This window comes from Delphinapterus leucas, chromosome 1, assembly GCF_059928025.1.
Source record: "Delphinapterus leucas isolate spDelLeu-1000000601 "Yukka" chromosome 1, BTC_Dleu_Yukka2, whole genome shotgun sequence".
Taxonomy (NCBI): Eukaryota; Metazoa; Chordata; class Mammalia; order Artiodactyla; family Monodontidae; genus Delphinapterus; species Delphinapterus leucas.
In genome coordinates, this window is record NC_143129.1 from 125736734 (window position 1) to 125756595 (window position 19862).

Here is a 19862-nt window from a genome sequence, read left to right on the forward strand (position 1 = left end):
AGAATGTTCCATGAGCACTTGAGAAGAAAGTGTATTCTGTTGTTTTTGGATGAAACGTCCTATAAATGTCAATTAAGGCCATCTTGTTTAATGTAGCATTTAAAGCTTGTGTTTCCTTATTTATTTTCATTTTGGATGATCTGTCCATTGGTGAAAGTGGGGTGTTAAAGTCCCCTACTATGATTGTGTTACTGTCAGTTTCCCCTTTTACGGCTGTTAGCACTTGCCTTATGTATTGAGGTGCTCCTATGTTGGGTGCATATATATTTATAATTGTTATGTCTTCTTCTTGGATTGATCTCTTGATCATTATGTAGTGTCCTTCTTTGTCTCTTGTAACAGTCTTTATTTTAAAGTCTATTTTGTCTGATATGAGAATTGCTACTCCAGGTTTCTTTTGATTTCCATTTGCATGGAATATCTTTTTCCATCCCCTCACTCACAGTCTGTATGTGTCCTTAGGTCAGAAGAGGGTCTCTTATAGACAGCATATATACAGGTCTTGTTTCTGTATCCATTCAGCCAATCTATGTATTTTGGTTGGAGCATTTAGTCCATTTACATTTAAGGTAGTTATTGATATGTATGTTCTTATTACCATTTTCTTAATTGTTTTGAGTTTGTTATTGTAGGTCTTTTCCTTCTCTTGTGTTTCCTGCCTGGAGAAGTTCCTTTAGCATTTGTTGTAAAGCTGGTTTGGTGGTGCTGAACTCTCTCAGCTTTTGCTTGTCTGTGAAGGTTTTAATTTCTCCGTTGAATCTGAATGAGATCCTTGCTGGGTAGAGTAATCTTGATTGTAGGTTTTTCCCTTTCATCACTTTAAATATGTCCTGCCACTCCCTTCTGGCTTGCAGAGTTTCTGCTGAAAGATCAGCTGTTAACCTTATGGGGATTCTCTTGTATGTTATTTGTTGTTTTTCCCTTGCTGCTTTTAATATTTTTTCTTTGTATTTAATTTTTGATAGTTTGATTAATATGTGTCTTGGCATGTTTTTCCTTGGATTTATCCTGTACGGGACTCTCTGTGCTTTCTGGACTTGATTGACTATTTCCTTTCCCACAGTAGGGAAGTGTTCAACTATACTCTCTTCAAATATTTTCTCAGTCCCTTTCTTTTTCTCTTCTTCTTCTGAGATCCCTATAATTCGAATGTTCATGCATTTAATGTTGTCCCAGAGGTCTCTGAGACTTTCCTCAATTCTTTTCATTCTTTTTTCTTTATTCTGCTCCGCAGTAGTTATTTCCACTATTTTATCTTCCAGGTCACTTATCCATTCTTCTGCTTCAATTATTCTGCTCTTGACCCCTTCTAGAGAATATTTAATTTCATTTATTGTGTTGCTCATCATTGTTTGCTTTCTCTTTAGTTCTTCTAGGTCCTTGTTAAATGCTTCTTGTATTTTCTCTATTCTGTTTCCAAGATTTTGGATCATCTTTACTATCATTATTCTGAATTCTTTTTCAGGTAGACTGCCTAGTTCCTCTTCATCTGCTGTGTGTTTCTCTGTCTTCTCATTTTGATTAACTTACTGTGTTTGGTGTCTCCTTTTCGCAAGCTGCATGTTCATAGTTCCCGTTGTTTTTGGTGTCTGTCCCCAGTGGCTAAAGTTGGTTCAGTGGGTTGTGTAGGCTTCCTGATGGAGGGGACTGGTGCCTGTGTTCTGGTGCATGTGGCTGGATCTTGTCTTTCTGGTGGGCAGGGCCATGTTCAGTGTTGTGTTTTGGGGTGTCTGTGACCTTATTATGATTTTAGGCAGTCTCTCTGCTAATGGGTAGAATTGTGTTCCTGTCTTGCTAGTTTTTTGGCATAGTGTGTCCAGCACGGGAGTTTGCTAGTTGTTGGGTGGAGGTGGGTCTTCACGTTGAGATGGAGATCTCTGGGAGAGCTTTCACCGTTTGATATTGCGTGGAGCTGGGATGTCTCTGGTGGACCAATGTCCTGAACTTGGCTCTCCCACCTCAGAGGCACAGATCTGACACCCGGCCAGAGCACCAAGACCCTGTCAGCCACATGGCTCAGAAGGGAGAAAAAAAGAAGGAAAGTGAAAATTAAAAAAAAAAAGTTATTAAATAAAAAATTATTAATTTTTTTTTAAAAATTAAAAAGTAATAAAAAAAGAAGAGAGCAACCAAACAAAAAAAAAAATCCACCAATGATAACAAGCACTAAAATCTATACTAAAAAAAAAAAAAAAAAAGGACTGACAGAACCCTAGGAGAAATGGTAAAAGCAAAGCTATACAGACAAACTCACACAAAGAAGAGTACACATACACACTCACAAAAATAGAAAAAGGAAAAACTAAAAAATATATATCTTTGGGAAGTCTGAAGTCTTCTGCCAGTGTTCAGTAGGTGTTCTGTAGGAGTTGTTCCATATGTAGATGTATTTCTGATGTATTTGTGGGGAGGAAGATGATCTCCACATCTTACTCCTCCGCCATTTTGAAGGTCTCCCCACGGCTCATCGCTTCATATATCAGGATGCGGTAAACATTCTCATAAAGAAATCAAGATAATGTAGCCAAAGCTGGTTTTTTATAAGAAACTTGGAGTTTTTGTTTTTTTTCAATTCTTGCATCTCAGACCAATGTAAAATTCCAAAATATGAGTAAATGCCACCTGATGACATTTAAATTAGCATCTGAAATACATGTTGTAGATATTAAGCAGATGATTCAAAAGTAGACTTTGTAATAAACATAATTTTTATTTCTTTTCTTTTTTTTTTTCTTTGTGGTACGTGGGCCTGTCACTGTTGTGGCCTTCTCCCATTGCGGAGCACAGGCTCCGGATGCACAGGCTCAGCAGCCATGGCTCACGGGCCCAGCCGCTCCGTGGCATGTGGGATCTTCCCGGACCGGGGCACGAACCTGTGTCCCCTACATGGGCAGGCGGACTCTCAACCACTGCGCCACCAGAGAAGCCATAATTTTTATTTCTTGATCAAATATTTTTACAGGTAAAAATAATTCAGCTTGCCTGTTTAGTTACTATAGGATACATGTTTGCAAGTTATGGTTATAACCACATTACCCAGCAACACTGACTCACTTTGTGTTGTGAATTTTTATTCTCCTTTGTGCTGCTTTTAATATACTCAATACATACTTTTTTTGAAAATAATACTGTGTATAACAATTATTCTTGTGGAACCACATAATGTATTAAGTGAAACTATTTTAAAAATGCATATCTTCTGTATGTAGTACCCAAAGAAGTTTATATATATTATATATATATTATAACTTTAGGTTGTTAATCCAACAGTTACCTGATTTCTTTTTTTAAAGGTTCTATGTTTTATTTAATGTACCCAGTTAAAGGAGGGACATTATATTGTTAGGTAGTATAGATGGTTAGTTAGTTAGATATAGATGGTTAAAAGTATAAGGTATGTTTTAAAGCTGTAAAGTTATGTTTTTATATAGAAAAGACTTGAATTAAATAATCTGTTGTCACACTTCAACTGTCACAGGTCAAATATGTTTACTGAAGAAGAGATTTTTAGTTTATTTCTAGAATATTTCCTCACACTTTATGGTTTTAAGACTATTGTTTGATGGATGTATATGACATATATGTACACATACACATACATATATGTGTGCATATACGCATACATATATGTGTATGTAGTGTGTACATACAGATATTTTGAAAAATAAACTGAACTATCCATTCCTGGAAGGTGAGGGATTTATACTGTTTTTCATATTTGTATCTTTCTTGGCAGCTCATTCATCCAAACACCCAGCAAATATTTGTAGAATAAATGAATATAAGTGCATGCCTTTTTCTGATACTCAATGGACAAAATGTATTCTTTAGAATTACTTTGACAGCAAGGGAAACCATGGTCTCTTTTGTATTATATGTAATTTCTCAGTTTATAATCATAGCTGTTCATTTAAGATTTTTTAAACCTTCCTTTGAAAAATATTATGGTGATCCGAATTTCCCAAAGATCGTGGGTGTTTTTATGGGAGTACTTAGGCACTGTTGATACAAATTGCTGTCTCTGGGCCCTTGTTTCCAAATTGCATGCATTAAATGTTTTCAGGTGTAATCAATATTTTTTGAAAGTCTCCAAATTTAGTTTGTAAAATTGCATGCCTGGCTTGTGGAGCAATTACGCTTTCACGTGATGAGAAATATTTTAACTCTTTCCTAACGTCACATACAAAGAAAAAGAAGAGATCTGCATTAAGAGACAGGGTTTTCTCTCTTTGTTTAAGGAAAAGAAATGTTCTTTTTCTTTTTAGCCATATAAGCATAAAGTATCTTTAAAAATCCTTGTTTCTCAGAGTCCACATCCAGACCTCCTCTAATACTGGCTGCTGCTCCTTTCCAAAGCACTTTCTACTCTGCCCATCCCCACATTTCCTGTCCCAATTCAGGTTCTCATGTCACTAGCGCTCTTTTAAACAGCTTTCTACTTCACCTGCCTGGCCTTCACTAGTCTTCCTCCCTCCCTCCACACTGCAGCCAGGGTGATTTTTCTAATGAGAAAATCTGATTGTATCACTGTCACGCTTACATCTTCCTTCCAGTGGTGCCTGAAGCCTAGATCGTAAACCCACACTTTTACTTGAGTTTTCAAAGCCCCTTGGGATTGGGCCCTCTCCAGCTCTCCAGCCACATCTCTCTCCATGCTCGCTGTGCTCCAGGTGAGTTGAAATAACTTCTGATTTCCAATGTGCAGCCCCTTCCCCTCCGCATGCCCTGCTTCCTACCTTGCTTGAATGGCTGCAAGTTGTTTAACATGTTCTGGTGTTAAAGTGGCTTGACCTCTTTGGAAACATTGGTGTAGCGTTAAGTACTTAGATTTCAAATTCTCAGATTAGAAGCAAGGTTTTAAAAACAGGAGGAAATTTAGTAAAAATTCAAGGCTAAAAGGAAATGTTAATAGAAAAAAAACCCCAAAATATTGTAAAAAATAGGATACTCCCCTCCCTGCCCTGACTTAGGTAAAAAAAAAATGCAACCAACCCTCCATCCCCCTATTTCTCTTAGAAAAGTCACCCAATCTCACACACAAATAAAAGTAACTTGATTTGCAGATCAGCTCTGGGATTCTACACTGGCCCCTGTTAAAAGTTGCCTCAGAAGACCTATTCATCTTTCAAGACTTTGGCATCACCACTTCTGTGAAGTCCTCCCCGATCATGAGAGTAAATTGCTTCTGTAGGCCCCTGTAGCATCTTGTGTGTCTCCAACCCAATTACTGTGCTGACATACACAATTGTAATCTCCCTACAGATCGGTGTGCAGACAGATATTTCTTCCCCAGTAGATGGTTAGATTATTGAATGGAAGGATCATATCTTGCCCTATCAGTAGTTCCAGTACCTGTCACAGAGCCTGAGACATACCGGATAGTCACGAAAGACAGGTTTGTTGGAATAAAATATATCCGGGAGGACCGTCATCTGAAATAGTTTTTGCTGCTGTTGACAAAATGCAGTTTGTTCCTCACCAGCAGGTGTCGCACTAGCTCTACGTTTTCAGCAGGGTTTTTGGCTTTTCCGTTATGCTCTAACATATTAATTGGGTTGTTATGGGAAGGAGATGATAATTTAGGCACTGCTTACAGAATAAAACTGATTTAACCTTCAGTTTTTCTGTGAACATTTTTTTCAAACGTAGTGTTCCAACTGAAATTGCCAAAGTAAAAAGAAGACTTCAAATTTAAAAAATGATTAGAGTGAAATAAAAATTCAAGACGGGACATCAAGTTAAGAACACAGGAAAAATGTGAAGCACGAAATCAACACCTCAGAATGGTAATGGCACAATAATAGCTATAGCCACACAACTGTTTCTTTCCATCTCACAAGCAAAATGCAAATTGTGTTTGATATTTGACCAAAAGTGCTTAAAGAAAAACAAGGTCCAGAATAAAATGTGCTTTGTTTGTAGGGTATCTTTAACTTTGAGGACAAGATCCTGCATAAAGAACTTTTAATCACAGACCTATGAACATTATACCTGTAATACTTTCACAACCTGAGAACCAGGGAAACAGAGAAACAGACAGAAAAGGAAACAAAGGAGATGATAAATGATCCCTGGAAGAATGAAGGCATACAGTGAAGAGAATTTTAAAAATAAGATAGAAAATAAGCAGATATGCATTACCAAATACTTGCAGCTCGGTGCAGTAAAGGGGAGATTGAGTCTTGAAATCAGAAGATCAGGGTTATGGATTCTAAGACTAGCTGTGTGACCTAGGGCTATATAGATTGTCCTCTTAGATTGTCTGTATTTTCAAACATAAAATAAAGCTGATATCCAAACGGTGTTGTGAGGGTCAAATAAGATAATGCATATTAATACTCTTCATGTTCTTTGAAATGCTATATGAACATAGAGTAGTATTAGAGGAGAAAAGTGAAAGTAACATTTGTTTAGCATCTACCCTGTGGCAGGTAAGTGCTGTGGAGGGGGGGCACTTGGCATAAAAATACCTTCGATTTCTTCCAATGGGCAAGACTCACCTAGTCAGTGAATTGCAACCACAGCTCACTGTTTTCATTCTCAATCTCCGTGTTCCAAAACACATGTCTCAGGTAGGAAAATTATAGATATTACTACCCATCCCTCAACGTTGAAGGATCTTCATGAGGAGTGGGCTTTATCAGAATTGGTAGTTTTCAGCACCCAGCTGGCTTGTGGTAGTGGGGAGTCAGACTTAGTGCTTCTAAGGAAGCTCTGGACGTGTTTGCCAGCAGATTCCTGCTCAAAGCTTTCTTTTGAAGGAAAAAGATGTAAAGGAATCTGTCATCACATCAAGAGCACATATACCTCTTAGGCCTTTTTGGGCAGATAGATGAGACTTTTTTTTTTAAGTCAAAGTTTTCTTCTATTACAGGGTAAAACCAGTTTTTGGAAGATGACACCTTGAGACAATAAGAATAATGTTTACTAAATAAATTAAGATCACTCTCTATTCCTGGCAGTGTTAGCAATCTATATTTCTAAGTTTATTGATTTCACTACATGCACAAGATTATAAGTTGTTTAGTAGTTTGTGACTTCCATTCCAGAAGTAATTCGATTTGGACAGGCAAAATATGTTTTCTTGAAAGTATACACTTTTGGATGCATTGGAATCAAGAATGTTATTATTCTAATGAACTTCACATGGGCTTGGTGAGAAAGAAGTAGGAAAAAATAAGATAGTGAAAGAGAGAAAGGAAATTCCAAGATTTTATCCAGCTTAAAGTGCAGAAAGCAAACCCTACAGCAGTTTATGTCCTCAATTCAATCCTAACATTCTCTCCTTTTATTTGTCCTTGGCTTTTATAGAGTTTACATTTGAGCTATTTGCTGATAAAAGAAACCAAACAGTGCAGGAAATTAAACTTTTCTTCCTAAAAAAATTATAGAAGTTTGGATCATTATTACACAAACGCTGTTAGAATATTAGCAATTTATGCAATGGATTATAACTTCCATAGATTTTTCTTGTGCACTTCTGCAGAACTTCATTATTTCCATGGCTGTTGAACTGTAACTATTGCCAGTTCCTAAAAAGGCAGGTCAAATATTATGTCAATTGCTGATCAGTAGCTGTATTCCTTGACAGGTTTACCAGTGCTGCCATTTGATGTTTTGTACAGAGTGGAATTAATGTTATTCCAGGAGGTAATGGTAATGAACTAAATTTTACATCCACAGAGGAGACTGGACAGCAGGGCAGTCTTGCACTTTGGTCTTTATCCGATAAATCAGATGCTTTATCACCGAAAATCCTGTCTGTCAAGTTCCCCCAAATAAGCTGGATTTATTAAAATGGGTTGTTACTCATTGTTCTGATAATGAGCTCCACTACTGGTGACTGTTCAAAGACCCACAGAAAAGCAGAGCAGAGGACCTGTTATTAGATAGCAAACCGCCTACACAGGCAGTGGGAATTGGATATGACTTTTAACTGCACGTCATTGATGGTAATTTTTGGTTGCTTGCCCGATTTGCCTGGGGCAACTAAAAACATCACCTTAGTCTTATTCAGGCTAATTGTCAGACTGTGCAGTGGTGCCAACTTTGAGAAATGATTGACAACCAGATATACAACCTCAGGTGCATGACCCTCCAGTTCATAGTCATTAGCACTCAGTCACTCAGAGCTGGCCTGCCCCAAAGACAGTAGTGGAGGCCAGCCATCTGATGAGGCCAGAGAGCTCTGGGGAGGCGCAGCTGCACGTTCTCACCCAGATGTTCACGATTCTTGTTGCATCATTGACCATCCCTGAGCAGGGAAAGCTGGATTGCTTAGGGTCTATTGATGACCTTGTCTGACACCCATTTGTGTGCAGGGGCGGCTCAGGCTGGACGCCATCTGGCCTGACTTGGCCGGCCGTTTCATCATGTGGCTGCCTCTCCACGCTGATGGATTTCTCTGAATAGCTGAATGTGTCAAGCTTCACTAGGTAAGTGAAAAACAATGCATAAGTCCTGGAGTTACTCACCACATTTCTTCTCAGTCTAGAAAATTAAGGACTGCCTCTCTGAGACTTGTTTATAATTTTAGGGAACACACATGATTAGAAAATAGATTATTACAATATCTGTATATAATATCCATTAACTTTACAATCTAACCGTATCTCAAATTCTGTTCTTTCTCCATTTATTCTTTTTAAACACATTCCCCCATACAGTTAAACAGAATTATTCTGCACCTGTCACTTTTTTGGTGTTTCTAGTGCTCTGTCGTTTAACCAAAATTCTATTGAAACTGAAATCCATATGAACAAGCTGCCAGAAAAACAGGGCTGAAGTCAGATGTGCTGTGAACTAAAGGGTTTTACCTTAGTCAGGGAAAGACACTTAAAATTATACAGTTACGTGTGACTTTTCCCCCAGTCTGAGGGAAAAACTTCCAAGGAATTAAAACATTCTCGAGGGTCTCCTGGTGACCATCCCCAGTTCCTATCTTTGCTGAACTTCCTAAGATCTCTGCTTCTTCCTAAGAATGTCTTTCTTGTCAAACTTGGCCTTGAGAAATTTCATGTAGCCTTTGGGGAAAATGTACTCCCCACCTACAGGGGCTTGAATTGCCTGAGGGTACAGTGGTCTCCCCCAGTTTGATTTTGGGTGGAGAGAGGAACGTGCAGGGGCTCCAGCAGGACAGTGCAGGACAGCATGTAGCCCTTCGAATCCTGCAGAGCAGTCCCACATCGGGGAGTAACCCTAACGGATCCTTCCTTAGATCCTCCCATCAGTACAGCTGGTCATACTTTGCTTTAGCTTCAGTCGCCCAGTAGACATCTGCTGGCTCACGTGGAGACATAGATGCATGCACGGACCTCCCACCCACATTCTCTGAAGGACAAGTCTTCCTTTCCAGAGGCAGTTGAGTCCTCATCTGCTGTCATAAACTGGAAGCCAGTGGGCAGAATTCTAACCACAGATAATTTTTGTTTCGCTTACATAATATTCTAAGAAAGAGAAAATTTCGCCAAAAACATCTGGCGTTTTAGCTTCTTTGGAAGTTCTACAAGGCATTTCTAGAAGGCAACAAACAGCTGAGCTCTGGAGCCCAGGTTTAGACAGACCATATGACCTCATCTGCTACAGGCCTGCCACCCCTAGTGTCTTATGTTTTTCTTCCTCTTTTGGGTTTTTGACTCCTGGTTTAAGGAGGAGGAAAAACATTCTAGATTGGACACAGTGGAATCAGCAGAACTCATTAATATACAGAGAGGTGTTAGGTTCCTTATTTCTATTCCCACTCCCTTTTCAAATTGTGACACTTGGGTCTTCCAGGAGTGAAAACTATAGGTCCTTTACTAAAACATATACTCTCTGTGGCCGTTTGCTTAGTTACAGAAGACCTGACAGAAATTTTGAAATTGCGACATATGAGGGTTGGTTCAAGCACTTTATATAAGGCCTCAACCTCCTTCCAGGAGGGAGGTGAAGGAATTTCCTTCCTCCGGGGCTGGAGGATCATAGGAGATTGCCACCATCATGCGTTCACAGAGTTAAGATTTCCTAGGAGAAGGCTTATAATCCATTTAGTTTAATATAGCTCTGTGTGAGGATCTCCTCTAAAACATTTCTGATTCTTCCTCTTGATTATTTCTAGAAATAATGAGCTCTCTACCATCAAACACTGCCCATTCCATTTGTGGACACATCCTCTATAACATGGGTGTGAAGTGTACTCCTACTCATAGGGTTGTTGCGGTAGGATTTCTAATTGTTGTTTGATTCTGGAAAGTTCTTTCTTTTACTGAGCCAAAAATCATCTTATAAATTCTTCTCCTAATTATCTCCCATGAAACTTCTCAGGCTCTTCTCTCTACTGTATGAAATCCTTTCAAATATTTGGTGACATTGATACTTTCCATAGTCCTATCATGTTTAACTTAGACGTCACCAGTTATCTCAGTGGTTTCGCCTATGAAATGGTTTCCAGAGTATTCACCATTTTACTAAACTTATACTTGATATTGTAACTCTTTTATTTTGGAATGTTAAATTTATCAATACAATAATACCTAGAAGTAAGTGAAACAGTCTTTTTGTATTTTAATTTCAGCAGAGGTCCCACAGACAGAGAACAAAGCAGTATGTGCCAATAGGACTGCCAAGCCGCACAACTGCAGGGGGCACCATTCACATCATGGTCTGTGAACAGTACACTCTGGAATTGTGCATGCTGTGCACAGCCTTCGTGACCCTACATGGATGTCCCAGACACTTCTTAGAAAGAAGTGCTGGGCACACTTATAGGATGTACATCAGCCCATCACACACTCACTACCAGGGTAAAAGAAGGAAGACAATTCATTGCAAGAAAGAAGCTGGTGGTGAAGATTTCATTGAATAAAGCTATACACATGTTGATTTCTCCCTGTTTCCACAACTACCTACCATGGATGAGAGGGACCACTTTCCCCTTACCTTAAACCAAATGAAGAGGGCTTTCGGAGCACCACTCAGAGAGCTTGGACCTTGCCTCTGAACTTGGAGAATGCAGTGACATAAGCACCTTGAGATAGAACCCTATCATGGGGGCACAGTGTTCCAGATGTGATCAGATCAATGAAAAACACAGAAGAACTTGTCCATCTGAGAACATAGACCAGTATCACATTGATGTCTTAGTTGCCATGTCACAAAATGGCTTTATACTGAGTTTCCAAGCAAACATCTAGGTATTTCTTATATGAACTGCAATTGGTTCAGATATCTTGTTATTTTATTTGGGCAAATAATTTTTTTTGAGGTCTAATCAGAATCAACTTGCTATAGAGGCAGCATCATTAAATATGGATGTAGATTGCCTTGGTTTGTGTCTCACCTTGTCTACTTATCTGGCCAATGCATTAATCTCCCTGAGCCTCAATTTTCTCACCTGTACCATGAGAATAATAATACCTCTTCTTCCCGCAACCCTGGAATTGTGAGGATTTAATGAGCTAGTGTGTGAGGGTGGTTAGCACACTGGCAGCACGTGATAGACACCAGTTCCCTTCTGCCTTCTTTTTTAAAAAAAAATTAATTAATTATATTATGTATTTATTTTTGGCTGCGTTGGGTCTTTGCTGCGCGCAGGTTTTTCTCTAGTTGCGGCGAGTGGAGGCTAATCTTCATTGCGGTGCGTGGGCTTCTCATTTCGGGGGCTTCTCTTGTTACAGAGCACGGGCTCTAGGCACGCAGGCTTCAGTAGTTGTGGCTCGCAGGCTCTAGAGCACAGGCTCAGTAGCTGTGGTGCACGGGCTTTGTTGCTCCGTGGCATGTGGGATCTTCCTGGACCAGGGCTCGAACCCCTGTCCCCTGCATTGGCAGGCGGATTCTTAACCACTGCGCCACGAGGGAAGCCCCCTTCTGCCTTCTTGATGACACCCTCCATTTGTGGTTTTGCTTATCCCCAGCCACCATGTAGGGGACAGTGTAACACAGGGGCTGAGAGCCATTGCTAAGAAGGTGTCACCACTTACAAGCCTGTGACTTGGGCAAATTACTCCAATTCCCTGCTTCTCAGCACCTTTCTCTGTTAAAAGGGGGAAATAAGAGTATTTGAGTGTAAGATGGCATTTAAAGTATTTAGTACAGAAATTGGCACTCGGCACATATTCAGTGATATTTTTTCTTTAATTATCATTACTGCTGCTGTGACTATAGTATAGTTGCTTATTTGTTTTGATGACAAGGCCTGAAACTGTCCTCCAGAATTCTGGACAAAAGGTCTCTTTGAAACACATTTAACAGTGTTTGCTCTGCGGACGCCTGGAGCACATTTCGTTTAATCAGTCCGAAAATGAGTAGCCAATTTCCAGAAGTGGGAGGTGGAGGGAGGCACGGCCAAAGAACCTCATTTGACTGCCTCTCATTCATTCTGATTCATATTTCCTACAAAGATCTCTTGCAAATGCCTCTGAGATGGATCCTCTCCCAAACTCTAGGTGTCATGATCATATCCCCCAAATTGACAAGTTACTTTGATTCTGTCCCTTTCATTTCATCTCTCAGCTCTTCCTTTTATCGAATTAACTACAGAGGAGTTGCTTCCCTCATGGATTCCTCTGAATTCCCTCCCCTGCTGGTCCCTCTACTAATACTGCAGTTTTTGCCATCCTCCTATGGTGTCATCTATGTTTCCTGCTGTGCAGCTTCTTAGTACCTCTCTGGACTCTAGGGGGACAAACTGGGTTACTAGGAGTTAAGTTGCAAAAAGATGGAAAAAAGTAAATTTAGGCTTGTCCTAGTCAAAATCTGAGGTTTGGGATATAATAGTGTTTAACAACCATTTTATAACCAAGAGCTCCTTGTATATTATTTTTTTAATCATCATAAACATAATATTTTGACAAATACTGCATTTTTATTCAGGAATGATGACAAATATTGTCTTCCTAAGACAAAGCTAAATGGACCACAGTGAGATGACCCATAAATTCTGATAAAAAAGAAAAAAAGAAAACTGCTATTTTTATTTAGCTTAGCTATGTTGCTCTCTGCAAGTATACTTTTTTCTTCCAGAATCCTGAGAATAGCTTGCACACCCATATTATTACTTTAATACACCCTTAGAAGTTGGCAACCTCAGATTAGGAATTTCTGGGTATGGCTTTAGCTGGAGTCATTAAAACCAAGTCTTTAGTGAGAAAGATGATTTAAAACTAAATAATTTATTCCCTTTTTATTTGTTTCTTTAGTGTTAAGATGTTTATCTTAATTACTACTTTTAGGGGAGTAGACATGGTGGGAAAAGTAAGAGCTCTGGATCAGAAAGATCTGGTTCTTATTACTTACAAGCTGGTTGACCTTCATTAAGCTAGTAAACCTCTCTGAGGCTTGGTTTCATCATCTATAAAAAGATCAATAACACCTCACCTATAAGATTGGCGTGAGGATGAGAGATACATAGGTAAAGGGAAGACAGTGACTGGCACAGGGTGGATAGTTATTAAAGTGTAGCTCTTATTATGAGGATGAGCAAGCTGCCATTTTCTGAAAGCTTACTGGTGAGAAAACTGAGGGATAGCACATGTCAGTAGCTTTCCCAAAGTCACATAGGCACTCTATGTCTGTAGTATAGGCCAGCTTTGCTGTGATAGCCAATAAACTCCAGTGGCTTCAAAAAGCAAAGGTTTGTTCCTCATTTGTGTTCATGTCCATCATGAGTCTGCAGGGGGCTCTGCTCCATGCTGTCCTTAGTTTGGACAACAGGCTAAGGAAAGCACCACCATCTGGAATGTTGCCGATTGCTGAGCCCAGGGGATAAAAGATGGAGAATCCTGCAGGAGCCCTCAAACAATTCTACCCTGAAGTAACACACAACATTTTTCACTCATATGTCATTGGCCAGAACAAGACCTATGGCCGTGCCTAATGTCAAGGTGACAGAGACGTGCAAGCCCCATCTGAAGTGGAAAAGAAGCAGATATGGGTGAATAGAAGCACCTCACATGGTGACAGAATTCCAGTTCAGACCCAGGTCTCTACCTCTTCTTAAACCAGTTCTTTATAACATGACTTCATTGGCACATCTGAAGAAATTCCCACAATCTAAATGTCATATATGCATAACCGCTCAAGTTTAAGTGCGAAGACGTGATGCCAAGCAAAGTGAAGGGGACTTATGCATTTCTTACTTTTTGCGATTGTAGATAATTGAAACTAAGTACCTTCCATTTAAGACTTTGCCTATTTCTATGTCACTTATTGCCTTTTAAGTGAGTAAAGCTGTATTTTTCCTCTTGACTTCTTTTCCCTGCTTGCCAAAACTTCTCCATACCACAGCACACCCCAGTGTTAACAGCTTCACTTTTTTTCCCTTTGGGTTACAGCTGAGGAAATAGTCTCAGTTCCTGTGTGAGCCTATAGAACACATCGGAGGGACAAGGCCATGCAATTTCCTGCTCTCATGTCCAGTGATGTGGAGCTCTGGCTCAACAGAGCCCGTCTCCTGGATCCTTGCCTAGGCCAACCATTTAGCTCAGGGATGAAAGCTCCCTATGGCAACAGCCCTGTGCAGGTGCAGGCAATAAACCCTGTTGTCATGATTCCTCCTCTTCTACCAAATTGTGGAATCTGAAGTGGACTTTATTAAACGAGAGAAAAACTTACTTAAAAAAGAAACTCAGAGGAAGGGAGAATCCCCACAATTCTGACTTTGGGTCAGCTATAGGGACTGTGTTACAAAATCCATATTTCAAAGAATCACCAGATTTTTCTTCCCAAATGAATTTGTAGAGCTCAGGAGCTCACGATTTTGCTCTTTTAATCTGCCTACCTATTGATTTATTTTCACTGTTTTGGGTTTTCCCGCAGTTAGTTGACTGGTGGATAATCTCAGTTTCCAGCTCGCACTCCAGGACGGTATTTTCCCCTTTGTATGTTTTTGATGCTTGGTCCACGCGTCCATTTCTTTTATTGTGATAGGAAAGTCTCACTAATTCAGAATCCATGATCACTCCAACAATGAAACAACTTTTTTTTTAACCTTTGTGCTCTTAGGGAGAAAGTGTTGGCTGAGCAATTCTTAGTGAAAGCATACTCAAGCTCCTCTAGGGGTGCTTATTTACATGAAACTAATATGTGAATTACCAAAAAGAAACCTTTGGTCAATATCTGTTTCTCACGGACCTTATCAGGTAGCACCTTAATTTTAGGATTAAGACCTTAATCTAGTTTGAGTTGTAATATGAATTAGTAGGTCATAAAGCTATACTGTTATTTAAAAATAAATACTACAGTTCGGATTGTTTGTTTCATGAGCTTCTCTATCATCCACCTCCTATATGAACAACCCCAGTCTTCTGCTCAATGTCATGAGTCTACTTTTAACCTGAGTTTAAGAAGTGCAATGTTTTCTTCTATACAATCAACTCCATTGTATAGAGTATATACATTCCCCCTTTTCTTCTGGCTAGAGAAAAGAAAATTCAGTCAGCAGTTTACGATGCCAGAATGCTTGAAGATCAGTGCTGTTTGCTTCCATGGAAGAGCCAGTGCCATTTAAACCAAAGGAAGCTGTAAAACATTTTAGAGGTTGTTGCTCTTAAGGGCTAGAGGATGTGGAACATCCTATACACTCCGTCAGAAAACAGATGTTTGGTAATAAATGAAATTCCTAGTCTTTGGTTTCTTTTCACCAGCCACATTACTGAGCCATTGTGCATGGGGAAAGCTGGGAGAATATTTGGTACAATCGAGAACAACTTTCCTTGGATCAGTGACCTTACAATTATTACCCTCCCCATGCGTGGTTATGTTCCTTACCTCTGGAAGGTGGGAGGGAATAGCGCAAAGTGTTTAAAATTGTGGGTTCTGGAATCACGGAAAATGGAATTTGAATCTCAATTGTGCCACTTAGCAGGTGATATTTAACCTATCTGAATCTCAGTTTCTTCATCTGTAAAACAGGAATAAAAATAACATCCACCTTACAGCTGTGAGGATCCAAGGAGTGAAGCACTTATAATAGTGCCTGGTACACAGTAGTCAACAGATATTCTCCGCTATTAGGCCAAGCAGAGCCTGCGTGAAATTCTATGGACTCCACATATGCTATTTCTCATGGCAAACAGTAGTGTCAGCCGTCTATAGCTGCTTAGGAAACATTGGACCAAATAAGCAAACCTAGTCTTCCATTGCATCCAGCCATTGTGAGATCTCTGCTCCGTTCCTCTCCCCAGATTCAATGCCTGTGACTTAGAAAGCATTTTTGGCTAATGGTGGATAATCACAGACATGGTGAGCTTGTTAACATCTAACAAATTCACTCATACATGGGTGGAGCCAGAGCCAGGGAAAGAATTATTATGACTCTTATTATGTCACCTGCTTTACATCCTTTCCTCCAAATGGAGCATCTAGGAAAATATGAATTACACTCCTTGTATCACTTATTTAACAAATACTTATTAAGTACTTAAATTCATGGCAATTCAATTGGGCTGAAGAGAGAGCAGAAACTCAGCCTGCAGTTGGAGGAGATAAGATATGCATGCAAACAACACAGTATATGCATATACAGCACGGAGAGTATAGACATTGTGTCAGAAGAGGGGGGTGGCCCCGCAGCAGGGGCTTGACACACCTGAGTCCTGTTCAACTCCCATTTCCTTGATGAAACCATCAACTTCTACCTCTTCTTTTCCTCCTCTTCCTTTTTTCTCATCCAAATCACAACCTCCATTAATGTTGGCCTACAGAAACTAGGACAGGGTCTATAGACACTGAGTCCACCGTCAGCTTGAGAGGCTTAGATGGGGAGGTCTTGGTTTGGGGAAGACATCCTATTCCCCCCAAGCCCCAGCTACCCGGCCAACTCTGACATATCTTTTAAGCCTCATCTTACGTACTGCCTCCTCTGTGAGTCCTTCTCTGACTTCCCTAGACAAATTTTTTGGGATAGGGATGGGGATGTATTTATCAGTAATATAATTGTTTGAAGACAATTAAAACACAAATATCCTGTATTCTCCTTACAGATTCCTTAGTGGTTATGCCTCCCCAACAGCTTCTATGTTTCTCTCTTCTCCATCAGGGTCAGTCTTTTCCCTCTCCTGGCATAGAATCCCTGGGAGAGGATGGTGAGGAATAATCAGGGCGTCAAGCCTAGATGAAATAATAATGTGATTAGTGAGAAGTGTTCAGCATCACAAAGAGTGGGTACATGGCTGGAAATGGTGGACGATGGGGGTAGGATAGGACCGTTAGTCAGAAGGCACCTCTGTATTGCACCTTATCTGTACTTCCATCACAGCACTTGGCACCTCGTCATTCTTTGTCTGCATGTCTGTGTAGCCAATAGACTTCAAGCTTCAGGGCAGACAGGACCTCTGTTCATCTTTGAGACCTCAGGCATAGTAAATACCACTGATTTCCCATGGCCACTAAATGACTCCAGTGACTGCTCCATTCCAATCTGTCTGTAGATTCCACCCAGCTCAGAAATAAGGGTAGAAGGGTTTGGAGACATCTTGCCTAGTCTGGTTGCTCAGAACTCTGAATTAGGGATGCCCCCTTGAATTTGTCGCTCTATCCATTGTACATGCCTCTCAGCCTTTCCTATACCTAATGCCATGCTTCACTAAATGGCTCACTGGAATTAAGTCAATTAGGGAAGCTTATTAGGGAAGGCTGGAAAACAATTCAGGTTTGAAGTTAAATCCTTGTACATTTGTTCTTCATTTTCCAACTTCTCAATGTTGCAGCTTTGAAGGACCCAAGCTAATGTTGGAGGATGTAAGGTATTAGGAAGCTCTCTTGTAAACTTAACCGTCAACAACTGTGTCCTGATGAAATGCTTACATTACTTCTTACTGGAGTTTTATACGGTGTTGCTAAAAGAAGGGAGCCCTGGGATCACATCAAATCATTAGGCATGTCTGTTATATCTGAGGAGAAAATCTCAATGACTTGATCTTTATCTGTGGGAGAAAGATAAACCCATGGGAAAACTTATTCCTCCCATCTGTTTATTCATTCCTTCATTTGTTTATTGAGTACATACTCTGTGAGAAGCACTGTGGCAGGTGCTGGGGATAAAAGGTGAAAGATGTGATATCTGTTCTCAAAGTCTAGAAGGGTAAATTATCTCTCTGCTTGCAGTGACAATCTAAACCAGGGTGGATAAACTTTTTCTGTAAAGGACTAACAGTAAATATTTTAGACTTTGTGAGTCATAAGGTCACTGTGGCAACTACTGAATTCTGCCTTTGTAGCACCAAAGCAGCCATAGGTGATTCACAAACAAATGTGTGTCTATGTTCCAACAAAACTTTACTTATGGATATTGAAATGTGAATTTCATGTAATTTTCATGTATCCTATGATGTTATTCTTCTTTTGATTTTTTCTAACCATTTACAAATGTAGCAACCATTCTTAGCTTGTGGAATGTACAAGAATAGGCAGCAGCCTGGATTTGACCCTTGACCCATAGATTTCCCACCCCTGACCTAGGAGATGGTCACTAATGGTTTAGATCTGTGATTCTCAAGTCTAGCTCCTATTCAACCAAAGCAGAGATCTAATCAGCATTGTAGGAGTAATTCTTGTCTTTTCTTCTCTCCTGCTTCTAACAATCTCTTGCCGCCAATTGTAGGAGTAATTCTTGTCTTTTCTTCTCTCCTGCTTCTAACAATCTCTTGCCGCCAAACACTAATTCCACAGGTCTTCCTACAAAACAGAAATCTTTTATAAATTTATGATACTACTGGGGACATCTGGGGACTTGTTTTCCTGTGAGAAAATGAAAATGACTCCTGTGACTATTTGGTCTCTGAAACAGTTTAATTTACTTTTTTTCTTTTTTCCCTTTTCCTATCTCCATCCTAGAAATTAACATAAAAATTCCTTCTGGCTAAATTCCCAATACAGTCTCACAGTGAGCATTTTCTGAAGTGAAAATTAGTAGCTTCCTTGCAGTTTTCATCAGGGATGTGAAATTGTGCAGCTCACAGGGGTGGAGAACTCAAACCCCATTTATGAATTAATACATGCTGCTGAGGGTACCTTGCCATCTGTGGAGTGCCATGGAGTCTTTCCTACGGAACCCTGAGTATCTAAATAGTGTATTTTAATTTCCTTTCTCATTCCACCAGTGAGAGACTACCATTTTCTATTTGCACGAATGAATTAATATGTAACAACTAGTACCTATATAAGATTATATTATTTACACCATCCTTAGGCGTTGGTAGCACTTGGGAAAATTACAAAGTCTCTCTATAGTCCCTCCTCCCTCCCTCCCAATTTTTATCCAGGTGAAATCTACTTACAGAAAGCATTAAGGACACCATCCAATGGGAACAACAGTCAATGGGGATAAGCTTATAGGGGAAAGAGTGGGTTCAAGTCCCATTTATGGCTGTGCAGTGATTAGGTGTCTATAAGGCTTCCTTGTTTAAGCATAAGGTGCTTTCACATTTCAAATCTTCCTTCTTTGACAGCCTCTGCCCCTCTCCAGCTTCTCTAGCCATGTGCTTCCCAAAGCAGATTTGAGTCCTCCATCTCTGGATCTAAGCTATTGAGCTAGAACCCTATTTTGTCTCCACTGAGATGGCTCTTGGTCTTTCAGGTCAGAAAACTCTGACAGTATAGAAAATTTGACTTCTGCAGCAACGCACAAGAGTTATGGGAAAAGGAATTTGTAACTGTTAAAAACACAGGCTTTGGAATCAGATTTGTATTTGAATCCTGGTTTTTCCACTTAGGAGCTATTATAGACTTCAGGCAAAATAATTAACTTCTCTGTGTCTTACTTTGTCTTATGAAATGGAGGAGAAAACCTACCTCAGAGAGTAGAGGTGAGGATTAAATGAGATAATGAACAGTTAGTAAGTGCTCAATAAAGGGCGGAGGAGAGAATTTAGTGAGTACTCAATAAA